Below are 17,758 nucleotides of genomic sequence, written 5' to 3'. Positions count from 1 at the left end.
GTATTCGAAGCGTACACCAGTATACAGTGTTGTGGCACTTTTAAATCTTCGTATATATTTAATTCTCAGTAAGCCAGTCCAGACTCTCCGCTACTGGAAACTACATGGATACAAGTACAGACGGAAAGTCGATTGTTTGCAGAAATTTGGGAATTACTCATCATGGGAAAACCTCCCGGTAGATGTTGCAGAGGCGATGCAGACTCTCATTTAATGTGTCTGTGGAGACAACGAAAACGGTTCTTTGTGAAGAAAGGATTGCTTTATCGCAGTAGTGTGGATCACATCACCGTTACTCGTCTCCATCAAATTGTGATCACAGGGAGAGATGTAGACATGGTCCTTACTGCCTATCATGATGTGTCAGGTCATTTTGGAGTGCAAAAGACAGAAGCCACAGGCTGTAGGTGATTCTATTGGATTGACATGAGAGGAGACATTGAAAAATGCTGGCAGGAATGTCACACGTCTGTGACTATCACAACTGTGAAAGGTGATCATAAAACACCACTGCATCCGCTTGTAAGTTGACGTCCATTACAAATGGTAGCCCCCCCACCGTCAGAGACACTGTATTGTACTATGAGGGGCCCTGTGCCAGTGCCATCGGCCATCAGTGGGCCCATCCACCTGTTCAGAGCAACGGCACTTGCCCTGGTGCGCCAGGTGTTGACCCCAGCCCTTGGGGGGGTGGGCAGCCCAGTTAGGGAGGTTTAAAAAATGGCATATGTTGATGTGTAGGCTGGACATTCAGCAGCTGCAAATGGCGGAATTGGGCAAGTCTGAGGAAGAGGAGGACAAAAGCGAGACAGTTTTCTGGCAACCTATGTGTCATCAGGGTAAGGTGGGACAACATCCTTTGAAACCCATGCATGGTTCATCTTAATGAAGCTTAGATCATCAACATTTTGGGTCGACAGACGGGTCCTTTTTTCTGTCAGGATTGATCCAGCAGCACTGAAGACTCTTTCAGATAACACACTAGCAGCAGGGCTCCTGTAAGGCATATTGTGCCAGTTCAGGCCAGGTGTCCTGTTTAGAGGCCCAATAGTCAAAGGGGAATGACCTGTGAGGGAGAACATCGATATGGGAGGAGAAGTAGTTTGTAACCATAGTTGACAACTGCTGTCTCCTGTCACTTTGAATCGATGCAGTATTAGCAGTCCTGTGAGCGGTACTTGAGAAATCAGTCCACAACATGGTCATGAAACCCCTGTCTCCAACGCCACTTCAGCTGTGTGCACCACGAACACCTCTTCCATTGTGCCCACTACGGCTCATGGGAGAACCAGCACCGCTGCTGTGTGCTGGGAAAGCCTCAAACAGTTTACCAGAGTTGCTTGTTTGCCAATATTATCTCTAGGTTCTCCTGTGGCATGATGTTGTGTAATTTGCCTTTGTAGCGTGGATCGAGGTTGCTGGCCAGCCAGTAGTCGTCATCCTTCATCATTTTGGCAATGCGGGGGTCCTTTTTAGGATCCGCAAGGCATAATCGCACATGTGGGCCAATGTTCCAGGTGTCAATAATGCACTGCCACTGCAAGGTGGAGGAGTACTTTCTGGCAAATCCACATCCCTACAGTAACGCACAAACCCTGTACCTGACCTTGGAACACCAACATTTTCTAGTGCCCCCTGAGAAGCATCCTCCTGCCCAAAATAATCATCCCCCTCATCCTCCTCCTCCTCCTCTTCCTCTTCTTCCTCCACCTCATCCAGGACAGTTCCCTGACCAAACAATGGCTGACTGTCAGCAAGGCATCCCTCCTCCTCCTCCTGTTCCTTCTCCTCTGCTGCAGACGCCAGATCCTTAATGTGCATCAAACTTTGCATGAGCAGATGCATAATTGGGATGCTCATGCTTATGATGGCGTCGTCAGCGCTTACCAGCCGTGTGCATTCCTCAAAACACTGAAGGACTTTACAGAAGTCTTTCAGCTTTGACCACTGCACACCCGACAATTCCATGTCTTCCCTCAAACTGCCTGCCGGTGTATCTTCCCACAAATGCATTACAGCCTGCCTCTGTTCGCACAGCCTCTCAACAATGTGCAGGGTGGAGTTCCACCTTTTTGCAACGTCTATGATTAGGCGGTGCTTGGGAGGTGGAGCAATCGCTGCAGCTTCTGCATACGACTGGAGTGTACGGCTGATTGACGGATGTGCAAGCACAGTCTTCACACCTTATGGAGCAGGGATGTTAACTCCTAATAAGTAAGTATTGTTGAGCATAGAAGGAACTACAACAGATAATAACTCGTAATAGTATGGTGCGCCCTTGTGCTTTGAAGGATACAGGTATAGCGATATCTCATACATGTGCAATCTAGTGCTTCCAAGATGGCTAGGAATAGAAGTCACACCAATACCTGAAATAAATAAATCCTTGCAATGGTAGCCAAAAGAAGGACAAAGCAGAGTCTAAAAGCAAAATGGAGGTTCTAATTAAATGTAATAGATGTGACATAATGTATATGGCAGTCATATAGCAGCACAGAATCAACTATGTGTGGTCATATAGACTGAAAAAAGGTCTAAGATGGAATACCTGGATGGCCAGTGGAAATGTTAAATGGCTGGCGTCTGGAAAGCATATGTGGACTGAGCCGTCCAAAATTAGAACAGGCAGCTGTAAAATAAATGGCCTATCAACCAGTGAAATACAAGAGGGAGGCAAGGAATAGGTTGAAGGAAGATAAATATACCTGTACAGCGTAGGGCTTCAGAAAAGGGACCTCCAGGGTCACTAAAATAAGGAGTGAAGACAGTGCTGATAGCAGTGGGTATGCAACCTCTAGAATTGAATTGCGCTGTAAAACCTCAATTCTAGAGGTTGTATATACCTGTATCCTTCAAAGCACAAGGGCGCACCATACTATTATGAGTTATTATCTGTTGTAGTTCCTTCTATGCTCAACAATACTCACTTATAGGCTCCCTCTTCCTTAACGACCAGCACAGCACTTTTGGAGTTACCATCGCCTGACTCAGCATTTTTTATGAAGTTGGAACATATATTTTTGTCATGTCTTTTGTTAGTATGTATTTCTGTGATGATGCGTACAGCAATTAACGCCTTGTTTTTGTTCTTTTTTTGTATGTATATTTCAGTAAACGAGATTTTTCTGGTGAAGGTCCTATGCTGGACCGAAAACGTTTAAATCTTTCTGTCTGGATGCACAAAATAAAAGTGTCTGAATATTTCACATATTGAGTGCCAAGACTTTTGTCATTTTTGATTGATGGGTTGGATACCTGACTTGAGCACCAACAACCAAACTATTCCTGATTGCCGTTCTCTCTTAATAGGCTTACAACCTGTAATGACTGTCAGCCAAAATTTTGACAATACAAGGGTCACGGGAAAGGCAGCGAAGCATAAAGTCAGCCACGCGTGGCAGACTTCCGTGTCCTCACCAAGAAGATGACTGACCATGCTCTCCTCCTCCTCTCTGTCTTCAGGCCTGCACGCTGAACCAGACGGTATGACAGTTGTGCTTGTAGTACCATCTATAGCGCATGACAGTAGCTCTTGTTCTTCTTTCTCCTCCTCTTCCTCATTGTCAACCAATCCACATTGGGATGACATGTGGCTGGGCTGTGTGTAGTCACCCTGTATGCGTCCTTGCTCCATCTCATCGTACTCAGCCTGTAATGCCACCTCTTTGATTGTGAGCAGAGAGCGTTTCAGAAGACAGAGAAGTGGAATGGTGATGCTAGTTATGGCGTCATCACCACTCGCCATCTTGGTGGACTCCTCAAAGTTTTTAGGATGGTACATATGTCTGACATTCATGACCACTCCTGAGGTCTTATGTGTGGAGTCTGAAGTTTATACGGATGGCCCTGTTGATGCTGGTAGTCAACCACTGCCCTCATCTGCAGTGCAGTGTTGAGTTTCAATGTGTGGGGACATCACACACCAGTCAGTGAGCCGGAATCTGCAAATGCTGCAGAAGCATGGCAAGGGCGGCCGAATCCCGAGCTGACTTTCTAAAATGGGGACACAGGCAGTGTACTTTGACAAGCAGATCTGGCAGCTCAGGGTAGCCTTTGAGAAACCGTTGAAAAATGAGGTTAAGCACGTGGGCCAAGTATTGTATGTGTGTGAGCTCGCCTCTCCTCAAAAATGCCACCAGGTTCCGGCCATTGTCACACATGACCATGCCTGGCTGTAGGTTCATCGGTGCATGAGTATCAAAATAACTAGAACACTAGACCACAATAGCCCTACAACTAGCTATAGTTATACGTCAATTAGGTGCATAGTGCAATAAAGTGACATGAGGAGATAGACATAGACTTACCGGCATCCCTCCCAAAGAAGCTGAGCAAAATGCGCGTCGGGGTAGAGGGACGTCCAGGGATTGCCACTCACCAGCCGCCGGTAGGTCTATGTCTATCTCCTCATGTCACTTTATGGCACTATGCACCCTATTCGCATATGACTATAGATAGTTGTAGGGCTATTGCGGTCTAGTGTCCTAGTTATTTTGATACTCATGAGAGCCATATGCAAAATTTGAACAAGGACTTCTTAGCAGGTAGTGATATTTATTAATATTATGAGTAAATGATTATGAATAAATTACCCTATTCTTTGGCTGGTTAAAATAGCATTGGTGGGTATCCTATGGTTGCTATATCCCTCTTTTATTAATTTTTATATTGCACTCTATCTTGTTATTTTTTGTTTTAATAGTTGTCAATAAAATATATTTTATTTCATGTACCATTGTGTGGCACCTTTTTGTTCTATTTATGGTTACCACAAAAGTGAGTTTGTATAGAATTATGGTAAGACACAGCAAAAACAGTTGATTGGAGCCCTCAAATGCCTCAGTTTTTAGCCCACAGAGAAGAGGCGTCTGACGGAGATATGGCACTGTTCAATATGTGGCCTGTATTTTTTTATTTTTTTACCCCGAAATAGTGTATAGAACTTGTGTAAGACACAGCAAAAAAAGGGGGAATGTAGGCCTGAAATGCAACAACTTGTAGCCCACAGTTAGATCAGGAGTCTGACAGAAATACCACACTTTTCAATATGTGGCCTGCATTTTTTAATTTGTTACCCTAAAATAGTTTATACAACTAGTGTAAGGCACAGCAAAAAAAGGTGAATGTAGGCCTGAAATGCCACAATTTTTAACCCACAGATAGAAGAGGTATTTGAGGAAAAATATCACACTGTTCAATATGTGGCCTGTATTTTTTTTTATCTTTTACCCCAAAATAGTCTATAGAACTAGGGTAACAGAAACCAAATACAGTGGAATGGAGGCCTGAAATGACACAATTTGTAGCCCACAGATAGATGAGGCGTCTAACGGAGATAGCCCACTTTCAAATATCTGCCCTGTATTTTCTTTTTTGGCTAGTAAAATTGTGTCAATAAGTGGGCTAAGACACAACAAAAAAATTATATGGAGGCCTGAAATGGCAAAATTGTGTGCGCAATGATATGCAATGCGTGTGGTGGACAAAACCCAGTGTAAAATATTTGCCCTGTTGCTAAATATTTTTGACAGCAAAACGGTGTAAAAAAATTGCACAAGAAACTCCAAAAAAATCTACAGTACCACACAAAGTGGCAGATTTTTCTGCGCACTCAGATGTGATGCCTGGGACCTGTTTAAAATTACTGGATTTTTATGCTGTTTTAGCAAAAGAATCTGGCTGTAGTCTGCAGTGTCAACAAGCAAATGGAGAAAAAAATGAGGTTCTGGATTACTTTGGAATAAAATAATCAGGATTAAGATGCAAAAAAAAATTATTCCTAGCCACTGATACCTGGGGCTAGGTATATACGGTCATTATATGTTACAGACAGCAGCAGATAGAAATAGAATGGACCCTCTTGATGTATGCAATGATATCTATATACCCACATACAGTGCCCGCATGCCTTGCACTGATATGTATATTGCCACAAAAACTCCTGTGGTGCCCCTGAGGGTCCGGTCGCCACAGAGGTACTGCACCTCATCCAGAGGTGTTGTATCCCACCCTCAGGTAAGGAGGGAGCACCACCTGAGACTTCAACACTTGCACCCAACACACGCTAGTTCAGTCAGGGCATCTGGTTGTACCCTTTGGGAGGATGGCCTTATCCCAGGCTGGCTAGGAAAGGGTGTTGGGGAGTCAGTTGGGAAAGGTAGAGAAGAGGGAGGAGTTAAGGAGATGGTGTGACAAGGAGTGTAGCCAATTAGAGAGTGAGTGGGAGGAGCTAGTCCTGAGGTAGATAGATCTTTCCAGAAAGTTGCCAGTTGGTGACGGGACAGCGAAGGAGTAAGAGGAGTCAAAGCCAGAGTGAAGGAAGAAGAACTGAAAAGGAGTTTTGAGAGAACAGAAGGAGTCCTGAGGGGCGTGGGGCCTGCTCCAGTTTGGAAGGACTAGGTCGCAGTGATGGTACCGGCCCCTGAGCTCAGTCAGAAGAAGACAGACTCAGCTGGCAAGTCGGAGGCTGAGGTGACTGCAAGTACCTCAGCCACATCCACATCAATTCCCTGAAAAGGTGGCCTGGTAGATGATCCCAGGGCCTGACCCATGTCGCCCGGCAAGGTCCAAGGCTGCTGGCTTAGGGACAATGTTGTGAAGGTGCTAGGCGAGAGGAAAGGAAAGAACAGCACAGGGAGATGACCAGAAAGAAAGGGAAAACACAAAAGGAAGTCCTGTAACGGTGTTTCCCAAATTAACTGAGAGTTGGCTGGACCCCTTACCCGGAGGACACAGTGCTAAGCGGGACACCTGAGTGCACAGATGAAGTGTGAGTAAAAGCCATGAAACTGCACCTCACTGTGTAATTTGAGTCAGGCGCCTCCCACTTGCTTAACATCACACATAACATCACAGTCACCAACTCACAAGCAACATCCTAGCTGCCCTGGGACACAGGTCTGTCATGGAGAGCTACACCATCTCTGCTGCCATACCACCGTTCCAGAGGATCTGTATAGCAGCATCAACTACCCTAGCCGAATACCACGGGTGGCATCACGATTCCCCTTTCCCTATAATTATCCTACCATCTTCCCCCTCATTGAACTTCCATCTACACTGGACACCCAGGGCCATGGACCGGGTAACTACTACCAACATGACACTTCCCCTTTAAAAGAGCCTGACCGGCCCGGTACCGAGTAACTCCCGGCCATGTGGGGCGCTCCTCTCCCCTGCCTACCTAGCACTGTAGTCTATATACCCTGTAGTTAGTCCTTAGAAGGACTGTTGGTTTAGCTAGATTTGTGTATTCTATGATGGTATACCCACACTAACTTGAACAACGACAAAGCAAAGTCCAGCAATAACGTGAGCAATCCAGGATGCTGTTAAAAAATTTTTTCTTTTTATTCATAAATCCATTAAAATGCAATGGTCCAAGCAGTTCAAAACAGCAATAACGCAGGAAAGTCGTGCAGATAGGACACACTAACTTATAAACCCCCAAACCTGATCCTATCTCAGCAGTTCTCCTTACACTACTTGATTCCGGATTTGACTGTGATGAGCAGGGCAGCAGCAGGTCTCTTATAGACTTGATGATGCTGTGCAACCACACAATCACTGTAATACCACAACAAAGATGGCTGCAGCATTACAGTGCATTGCAGACAATCCCTGCATGTTGACTGGCGCTCTAAAGAGGGCCAAACTTGCAGTGCGGAGCCATGAGCTCCCACCGAGTAATCCCAGAAATGCCCGGCGCTCGCTGAGTACTGCGAGTACGGCATTACTCGGCCGATTAGCGAGCATTACCAAGCCTGCTCGCTCAACACTATCTGTATTCTTATTTCTGAGGACATTGTCCCAGTCAACCAGATTAATGGCATCTCTATGCTGGTCAAACTTTGCCTTCCTAAAGTTCAGTATTTTTGTGACTCCCTGACAAGTCCCCCTAGCGAAAGACAAGTGAAGCTGTGCAATATTGTGGTTGCTATTTTCTAGATGCCCAATGACCAGCAGATTTGTTATTCTGTCAGGTCTATTAGATAGTATTAGGTCTAAAAGTGCTGCTCCTCTGGTTGAATTCTGCAGCAATTGTGAAAGATAATTTTTCTTGGTTATTAGTAGGACTTTATGTGTTTCACAGGTCTCTGTTTCCCAGTTAATAACGAGGTAAATTCCCCCATAACAAGGACCTCATTATGAGTTGCAGCTTCATCTTTCTGCCTTAGTAGTAGACTAAGTAGTAGACCCCAATGAGAATTTTGTTACTATTTTTCTCTCATAAGACACTCCGGATTATAAGACACACCCCAAATTTTGAGTAGAAAAATAGGAAAAAAACTTTTTTTAATAAAATGGTGGTGCTTCTTATAATCCTTGTGTCTTATTGCTTACCGGGGGTGGTGGCTGCGGTGAAGCGGGGTCCCAGGGTTGCTGCTGGAGGAGGCAGGATGGGAACATTGTTGCAGGCCGCAGGCTGGGATGAGAGGGTGCTCCGATGTGCGGAGCGCTGCTGCGGGTGTCCAATGCTGCCGCCGTGCTCTGTCCCCGGGTGTTGCAGTCACCGCGCTCTGTCCCTGGTGCTGCCGGTTGCTGCTGCCGCGCTCTGTCCCCTGATGCTTGCTTCCGCGCTCTGTCCCTGGTGCTGCCACCACGCTCTGTCCCACGGTGCTTGCCACCGCCGTGCTCTGTCCCGTGCAGCATGGGGGGCTCTGCTGTTCCATCCATGCTTTCCTGTGCGTGTGTGGTGGATTTCTTCTGGGAAAATGGCCGCCGGGAGACAGCGCATGCGCATATGGAGATCTCGGCACTGAAATCTCAGGAGATGAGTTTTCAGTCTCTCATTAGTGAGTCTCCCATCACTACTACTCTTCTCAGCTTCTTGGCTCTACTTTTTGTTGTCACTTCTGGGTGTTGCTGTGTGCCCTTTTCTTCTTTGCTTGCTGGTAGTGCATCATCCTTAGGTGTGCCATCTTCGTCCTACACAAGGCCTTGGTATTGGTTTCTCAGTTGTGTGGTTGGTGATGTCTCTATGGTCTTCTTGCTTCTTTTGGTCACATGCTTCCACTCGTCCACTTTTGGAGGTTCTCTGACACTTTCTTCACCTTCTGTGACCAGTAGAGAGGCTTTTGTTCTGTCTAGAAAGTGTTCATTTTCTTTGAGTTTCAAAGTTTCAATTCTTTCTTCCTGACACAGCACCTTTTTTTCTAAAAAGGGCCAGTAGTCAGCACTTCTGGCAGGCTTCTTAATTTGCTCTCTACAATTTATATTTGTATTTTGCATGTAACCCCTTCTCATGTACACCACCATGAAATCAATGGTGCTTTAAAAAATAATAATAATAATATAGGAGAACACATTTGCTGATTCTGTATCAAATTTAGATTGAATTTGTGGTGCATCGATTTAAAAGTAATATCTCTTACATCACACCATTTCTGCAAAAGCCACAAACTTCAAAAAGCAGCTAAAACACTAAATAACTGTAAACCACAGCATGTGCAGCAGAATTCTGGCTCTATTTGTGACAGAATTCTGATGCATTTTGAATAATGTGTCTAGCCCAGGGGGCATTTTTAGGTCAATGGCATTTTACCTTTAGTTTTCTGGTTTCTTTCCCATAGGATTCTTTATAGAATTATACAAATTCCTGAAAAAAATGCATGTTATAAATGCAGCAAAATTAAAAAATCCACTAAAATTGCTTAGAAAAAAAATAATTTTAAATTTGCTTGAAATTGATTGTGTTTTTCCAAGTGTCTAAAAATGCTGAAATGAAGTATGTGAGAGAGAGGCCAAAATTATTATTTTTTTCTTACGATTGCCTTTATCATATTATTATTAGTGTAGTTTCTAATGTTCCAGAACACCATAATTTATTTTTGGTCTGCAATTAAAATCGGTGCAAAAAACTCCAAGGTTGATGTCTTAGTAAATTTATAAAAAGACAAGTATGCCATGTGTGGCAGAGATTTATGAATACTTCAGCATTGCTGACCTTAAAGCTCCTGCCTAATTACAGCTGCAAAGAACGTGCTCTGATCAAGTCTTGATCTTTTATACTGCTGATTTTACAAAACAGAAGTCTCCCCCTTTTTCTTAATATGTGATTCAATTGCATAGTTTTATTTTCTGCAAAGAATTTTCACTAAGCAATATTTTATAGCTTGATAGTCTATTGACTTATAATATTATTTATGCTACTTGTTTATGCCAATAATAACCTAGTGTCATACAAGATAGTATTTATATGACAAATACTAGCCAAAAGTGAGAATTAGAATTAAACAGTTTCTTTAAATGGTTCTTATGGAAAAAAACAAAAAAGCAAATCGAGAATAGCTAGCATCAATTTAAATAACTCTCATGTAATGAGAGATGTTTTCGGTAACTTTAATGCACAATAGATAGCCTCATAAATCACTAGGTATTGTTTATGTCTACTATGATTTGGGCTTTATTTTATCCAGAGCAAAAGGCATAAAGCAATGCAGTTTTACATAGTATAATATATGAGCTTGAGTAAATAACTGAAAAAGGATATAAAAATATGCTGTGTAAACAAGTAAAATAAAATAGGCTTCTCTGAAGATGATGTGAAGACCCCAATAGGGTATATATATTACATATGCTATACATACAGCAAATATATTAAAATATGTTTATTGGTTAAAGGGATATTATTATGCTATTAAACTACTTTACTTTGTTAGACAGCATGAAAATAAGCATATTTGAAACTGACTTGCTTTTTCTATCTGCTTTTATTTTCTAGTTGTGAAATCTTTTATCTTGCATAGTGTACATCTTGTTTCCAAGGAGATGACTCACAATATAAGCTAAGTAAAAACATGAAGTTAGTGATGAGTATTGTCATTCAAGAAGGAGGGCCTGCCCACTCCACAGAAACAAAGATGTGAGGAAGCTATGAAACAGCATGCTGCTCAAAACACAAGCTTAGAAGAACCTTTTAACTTAATGTACTGCAGTATCTAGTGCTTAAAGGGTTTCTGTCTGTTCATTTTTTACATTGAAATAACAATTATATGTCAGAATTTTTGATTGATTGCTATTTGAAGACTGAAAATCCTATTGATTGCTAAAACATAGAAAGGGATGCAGGGAGTGAAAATAATCAAGACTGACATTTTATACTTCCACCTTATAGGGAACCTGTCACAATGAAAATGCAGTCCAATCTGCAGACACCATATTATAGAGCAGTGAGAGCTGAGCAGATTATTATATAGCTTTGTGAGAAAAGATTCAGTATTACCTGTGTTGGACTAATTTGAACCTCAACTCGTTCTGAGATTTTCAGTTTAGTAGACGGTCCTATCGAATCAGTGACTGACAGTTTTCTTCGTATAAGTGAGCATAGATAGAAAGCTGTCACTCACTAATGGGACCACCCACTAAACTGAAAAGCCCAGAAATTATTAAAACATTGGTTATACCGAATCCTTTCTCAAAAATAAATCAATGTGCTGACCTCCCTCTGCTTTATAACATGTGGCATTCCGATTGGATGGCATTTTCTTGTTGACTTGCTCCTTTTAAAGTGCACCTGTCACCTGTTTTGGCCGCTATGAGATGTGGCCTTTGCCTTTCTGGGCTTATCTACAGCATTCTATAATGCTCTAGATAAGCCCCCAGTCTGACCTGAAAGATAAGAAAAGTAAGTTTTATTATATTCACCTGGGGGGGCCGTCTGGTGTGGTCCGGTCTGATGGGTGTCGCAGGTCCGGGTCTGGGCCTCCCATCTTCTTGAGATGCCATCCTCCAGCTTGCTTCCTCACTCCCGGCATCGCACTACTGCGCAGGCATACTTCTCTGCCCTGTTGAGGGCAGAGCAAAGTACTGCAGTGTGCAGGTGGTGGGCCTCTCTGACCTTTCCCGTTGCCTGCACACTGCAGTACTTTGCCTGCACAGAAGTGGAATGCCAGGATCAAGGAAGCAAGCAAGAGGGCGGTGTTGAAAGAAGATGGGAAGTGCCAGATCCAGACCTGCAACACTCATCAGACCGGACTGCTTCAGGGAGCCACCGGTGATATTCACATTTTCCCTTATGAAGGCTTGGGGCTATAGCTGACAGCTTACTTCCTCTCTGATGCTCTTGGAGGACATTTGGTGTTACCTCTCTGGAGTGTGTTCAAGTTAAGTTTCTCCCCCCTTGTTTGTCTCCCTTCTTGTCTTTATTGCACAGTGGGGACTGACCAATGCTCATACCCCCCTTCCTTATTCAGGGCCTAGCTCTAGGCATTTACAGGGCTTAGGTTTCCTGCTTGGTGATTGATATGGAACCAATATAGTGACGCTAGGGTAGACAGGGTGATCTTAGATCTGCCTAGGAGTCTCCACTCATCCATTCCCTGGCATTTGGGCTTCCTTCCCCTCATCCCTTTGTGTTGCACTTAGTCTTCCCACACTGTGTGTGACACCAAGCGAACCATTATACTACATAAAAGTCTCTGGGGAATTTCAAACTGCATAAACAGTGGCACTGAGATATACAGCAACGCCCAACACTTTGAATGAAAGAAAAGGCAGTAACCTGTAAACATAAACCGCCATCATAGTAAAAATTCCACTCCATACATAATTGAACCAAGGAGAAAATAAGGAGTAAAGGATTCAAAAAATATAATAATTAGTGTTGAGCATTCCGATACCGCAAGTATCGGGTATCGGCCGATACTTGCTGTATCGGAATTCCGATACCGACTTCCGATATTTTTTCAATATCGGAATTCGGCATCGGAATCGGAAGTTCAAAGTTGATTGACAGACTGACGTCATCATGATGCACGGTGTGTGCGCATCATGATGCGCCGTCATTTCGGGCCTTCCGGGGGTCTCTGCCGGCCTGCCGGGGGGCTGTGCTGGCCTGCCGGGGGGCTGTGTGGACTGCCCGGGGTCTGTACCGGCCTGCCGGGGGGCTGTGCCGGCCTGCCGGTGGTCTGTGCACCCTGTGGGGGTCTGTACCGGCCTGCCGGGGGGCTGTGCCGGCCTGCCGGTGGTCTGTGCACCCTGTGGGGGTCTGTACCGGCCTGCCGGGGGGCTGTGCCGGCCTGCCGGGGGGCTGTGCACCCTGTGGGGGTCTGTACCGGCCTGCCGGGGGGCTGTGCCGGCCTGCCGGGGGGCTGTGCTGATGTCCGGGGGTCTGTGCAAGCATCGTCCGATGGGACTACAAGTCCCATCGGGCGATGCCTGCTACCATGACAGTGATTGACACATTAGCCAATGATGGGACAGTAGTAGTCCCATCATCCGGCTAATGTGTTAAATGTTAAAAAAAAAAAAAAAAAATACTACATACATACTACATGCATGCTACATACATACTACATGCTACATACATACTACATATATACTACATACATACTACATACATACTACATGCATGCTACATACTACATGCATGCTACATACATACTACATGCTACATACATACCACATACATACTACATACATACTACATACATACTACATGCTACATACATACTACATATATACTACATGCATACTACATACATGCTACATACATACTACATACATACTACATGCTACATACATACTACATATATACTACATGCATGCTACATACATACTACATGCTACATACATACCACATACATACTACATACATGCTACATACATACTACATGCTACATACATACTACATATATACTACATACATACTACATACATACTACATGCTACATACATACTACATATATACTACATACATACTACATACATACTACATACATACTACATGCTACATACATACTACATATATACTACATACATGCTACATACATACTACATGCTACATACATACTACATATATACTACATACATACTACATACATACTACATACATACTACATGCTACATACATACTGTATGTATACTACATACATACTACATACATACTACATACATGCTACATACATACTACATGCTACATACATACTACATATATACTACATGCATGCTACATACATACTACATGCTACATACATACCACATACATACTACATACATGCTACATACATACTACATGCTACATACATACTACATATATACTACATGCATACTACATACATGCTACATACATACTACATACATACTACATGCTACATACATACTACATATATACTACATGCATGCTACATACATACTACATGCTACATACATACCACATACATACTACATGCATGCTACATACATACTACATGCTACATACATACTACATACATACTACATACATACTACATACATACTACATGCATGCTACATACTACATGCATGCTACATACATACTACATGCTACATACATACCACATACATACTACATACATACTACATACATACTACATACATACTACATGCTACATACATACTACATATATACTACATGCATGCTACATACATACTACATGCTACATACATACCACATACATACTACATGCATGCTACATACATACTACATGCTACATACATACTACATATATACTACATACATACTACATACATACTACATACATACTACATGCATGCTACATACTACATGCATGCTACATACATACTACATGCTACATACATACCACATACATACTACATACATACTACATACATACTACATACATACTACATGCTACATACATACTACATATATACTACATGCATACTACATACATGCTACATACATACTACATACATACTACATGCTACATACATACTACATATATACTACATGCATGCTACATACATACTACATGCTACATACATACCACATACATACTACATACATGCTACATACATACTACATATATACTACATGCATGCTACATACATACTACATATATACTACATGCATGCTACATACATACTACATATATACTACATGCATGCTACATACATACTGCATGCTACATGCATGCTACATACATACTACATACATACTACATGCTACATACATACCACATATATACTACATACATACATTCATACAATACATACATAGACATACAGTACATATAACATAGAGTAACATACTTACCAATACTTGTCACATTGTTCCCCGAAGCCATTGTCTTTTCCGGAATAAATATTAACATAACAAACCACAAAAATACTCACCCACGATCCGAAGCAGTCCACGAGTGTGTCCCATGACGATCTTGGGTAGAGAACGGCAGCATCAGATGATGCTGCCGTTCTCTACGGGCTGCAGGAATCCAATGACGGAAGGTAGGTATCCTTCCGCACTGTATTCCTCCGCCACTTAAAAAAAAAAAAGTCCCTAGTCTCACTTTATGCCATTGCTGCATGGGAAATTCCCACACAGCAATGGCATAAAGTGAGACTAGGGACTTTTTTTTTTTTAAGTGGCGGAGGAATACAGTGCGGAAGGATACCTACCTTCCGTCATTGGATTCCTGCAGCCCGTAGAGAACGGCAGCATCAGCTGATGCTGCAGTTCTCTACCCAAGATCGTCGTGGGACACACTCGTGGACTGCTTCGGATCGTGGGTGAGTATTTTTGTGGTTTGTTATGTTAATATTTATTCCGGAAAAGACAATGGCTTCGGGGAACAATGTGACAAGTATTGGTAAGTATGTTACTCTATGTTATATGTACTGTATGTCTATGTATGTATTGTATGAATGTATTGTATGTATGTAGTATATATGTGGTATGTATGTAGCATGTAGTATGTATGTAGTATGTATGTAGCATGCATGTAGCATGCAGTATGTATGTAGCATGCATGTAGTATATATGTAGTATGTATGTAGCATGTATGTAGTATGTAGTATGTATGTAGTATATATGTAGTATGTATGTTGCATGTAGTATTTATGTAGTATGAATGTAGCATGTATGTAGTATGTAGTATGAATGTAGCATGTATGTAGTATGCATGTTGTATGTATGTAGCATGTAATTTTTTTTTTTTTTTTTTACATTTAACACATTAGCCGGATGATGGGACTACTACTGTCCCATCATTGGCTAATGTGTCAATCACTGTCATGGTAGCAGGCATCGCCCGATGGGACTTGTAGTCCCATCGGACGATGCCTGCACAGACCCCCGAAGCCTGCACAGACCACCGGCAGGCCGGCACAGCCCCCCGGCAGGCCGGCACAGCCCCCCAGAGCCTGCACAGCCCCCCGGCAGGCCGGCACAGCCCCCCGGCAGGCCGGCACAGCCCCCCGGAGCCTGCACAGCCCCCCGGCAGGCCGGCACAGCCCCCCGGAGCCTGCACAGCCCCCCGGCAGGCCGGCACAGCCCCCCGGCAGGCCGGCACAGCCCACCGGAGCCTGCACAGACCACCGGCAGGCCGGCACAGCCCCCCGGCAGGCCGGCACAGACCACCGGAGCCTGCACAGACCCCCTGGCAGGCCGGCACAGCCCCCCGAAAGGCCCGTACAGACCCCAGAGAGGCTGTACAAGGGCAGGAAAGGGTTTTTCTTATTCCGATACCGGAAGTCCCATAGACTTGAATGGGACTTCCGGTATCGGAATCGGCGATACCGATACTTTTTTTAAAGATCGGCCGATACCATCCGATACGATACTTTGAAGTATCGGACGGTATCGCTCAACTCTAATAATAATGCAAAATTACTAATTTTATTTATGAAATGCACAGACAAGTGAATATGATAAAAATAGCAGCAAAGTTGCGAACATAAGGACAACTGACAGGACGGACTGGAGGGGGAACATGCAATAAAACTTGTGCACCAATGTTACCAATAATGGCGGTGAGACAAGCCCATAAATAATAGTGACCTGGCCATTCAAGGCATATATATTAGAAACAAGGGCCGATCACCACAAAGATATATAGTAATGACAGCTAAGATGGCACATAATGCCCAAAAAAGAAAGTTTTATTAAGACATAATAGGCATATAAATTCTAAGGGCAGCTTACCACTGGGTGCACATGTAGCCAGAACCAGGAGGCGACCCCCGACGTGCGTTTTGCGCACACACTGGACGCTGTCTCAAGAAAGCATTATGTGCCATCTTAGCTGTCAATACCATACATCTTTGTGGTAATCGGCCCTTGTTTCTAATATATATGCCTTGAATGGCCAGGTCACTATTATTTATGGGCTTGTCTCACTGTCATTATTGGTAACATTGGTTCACATGTTTTATAGCATGTTCCCCCTCCAGTCCGTCCTGTCAGTTGTCCTTATGTTTGCAACTTTGCTGTTATTTTTATCATATTCACTTGTCTGTGCATGTCATAAATAAAATTTGTAATTTTGCATTATTATATTTTTTGAATCTTTTACTCCTTATTTTGTCCTTGGTTCAAATAAACAGCGGCATGTAGAAGTTTGGATACACCTGGTCAAAATTACAGTTAAGCAAATTGAAGATGAAATGATCTCTAAAAGGCCTAAAGTTTTAGATGGCACATTTTCTTTGCATTTTAGACAAGAATATTAAAATATATTTTCATTTTTTACATTTTGAAAAATGCAAATAGGAAGATGGGCAAATACAAAAGTTTGTGTACCCTTAGAGATTTGTGTGCTCAGATAACTGTGACCAAGTTTTCAAATCTTATTTAGCCTATTAGGGTTATGGTTTGTTCACTATCATCATTAGAAAAGTCCAGGTGATGCAAATTTCAATGCTTTATAAAAACCCAGTCTCCTTTAACCTTGTGCAAAAAAAATTGCAGACGTGGTTGCTTCTAAGCAGCTGTCTAGCACTCTGATCTGAAAATGGTGGAGGACTACAAAGCAGGAGAAGGCTATAAGAACATGGAAAA

The sequence above is a fragment of the Dendrobates tinctorius genome, unplaced genomic scaffold (genome assembly GCF_039654945.1).
Source record: "Dendrobates tinctorius isolate UK_male_01 unplaced genomic scaffold, ASM3965494v1 ptg000073l, whole genome shotgun sequence".
NCBI lineage: Eukaryota > Metazoa > Chordata > Amphibia > Anura > Dendrobatidae > Dendrobates > Dendrobates tinctorius.
The sequence above is the reverse complement of the archived record's forward strand: the minus strand, read 5'-3'. Positions refer to the sequence as shown.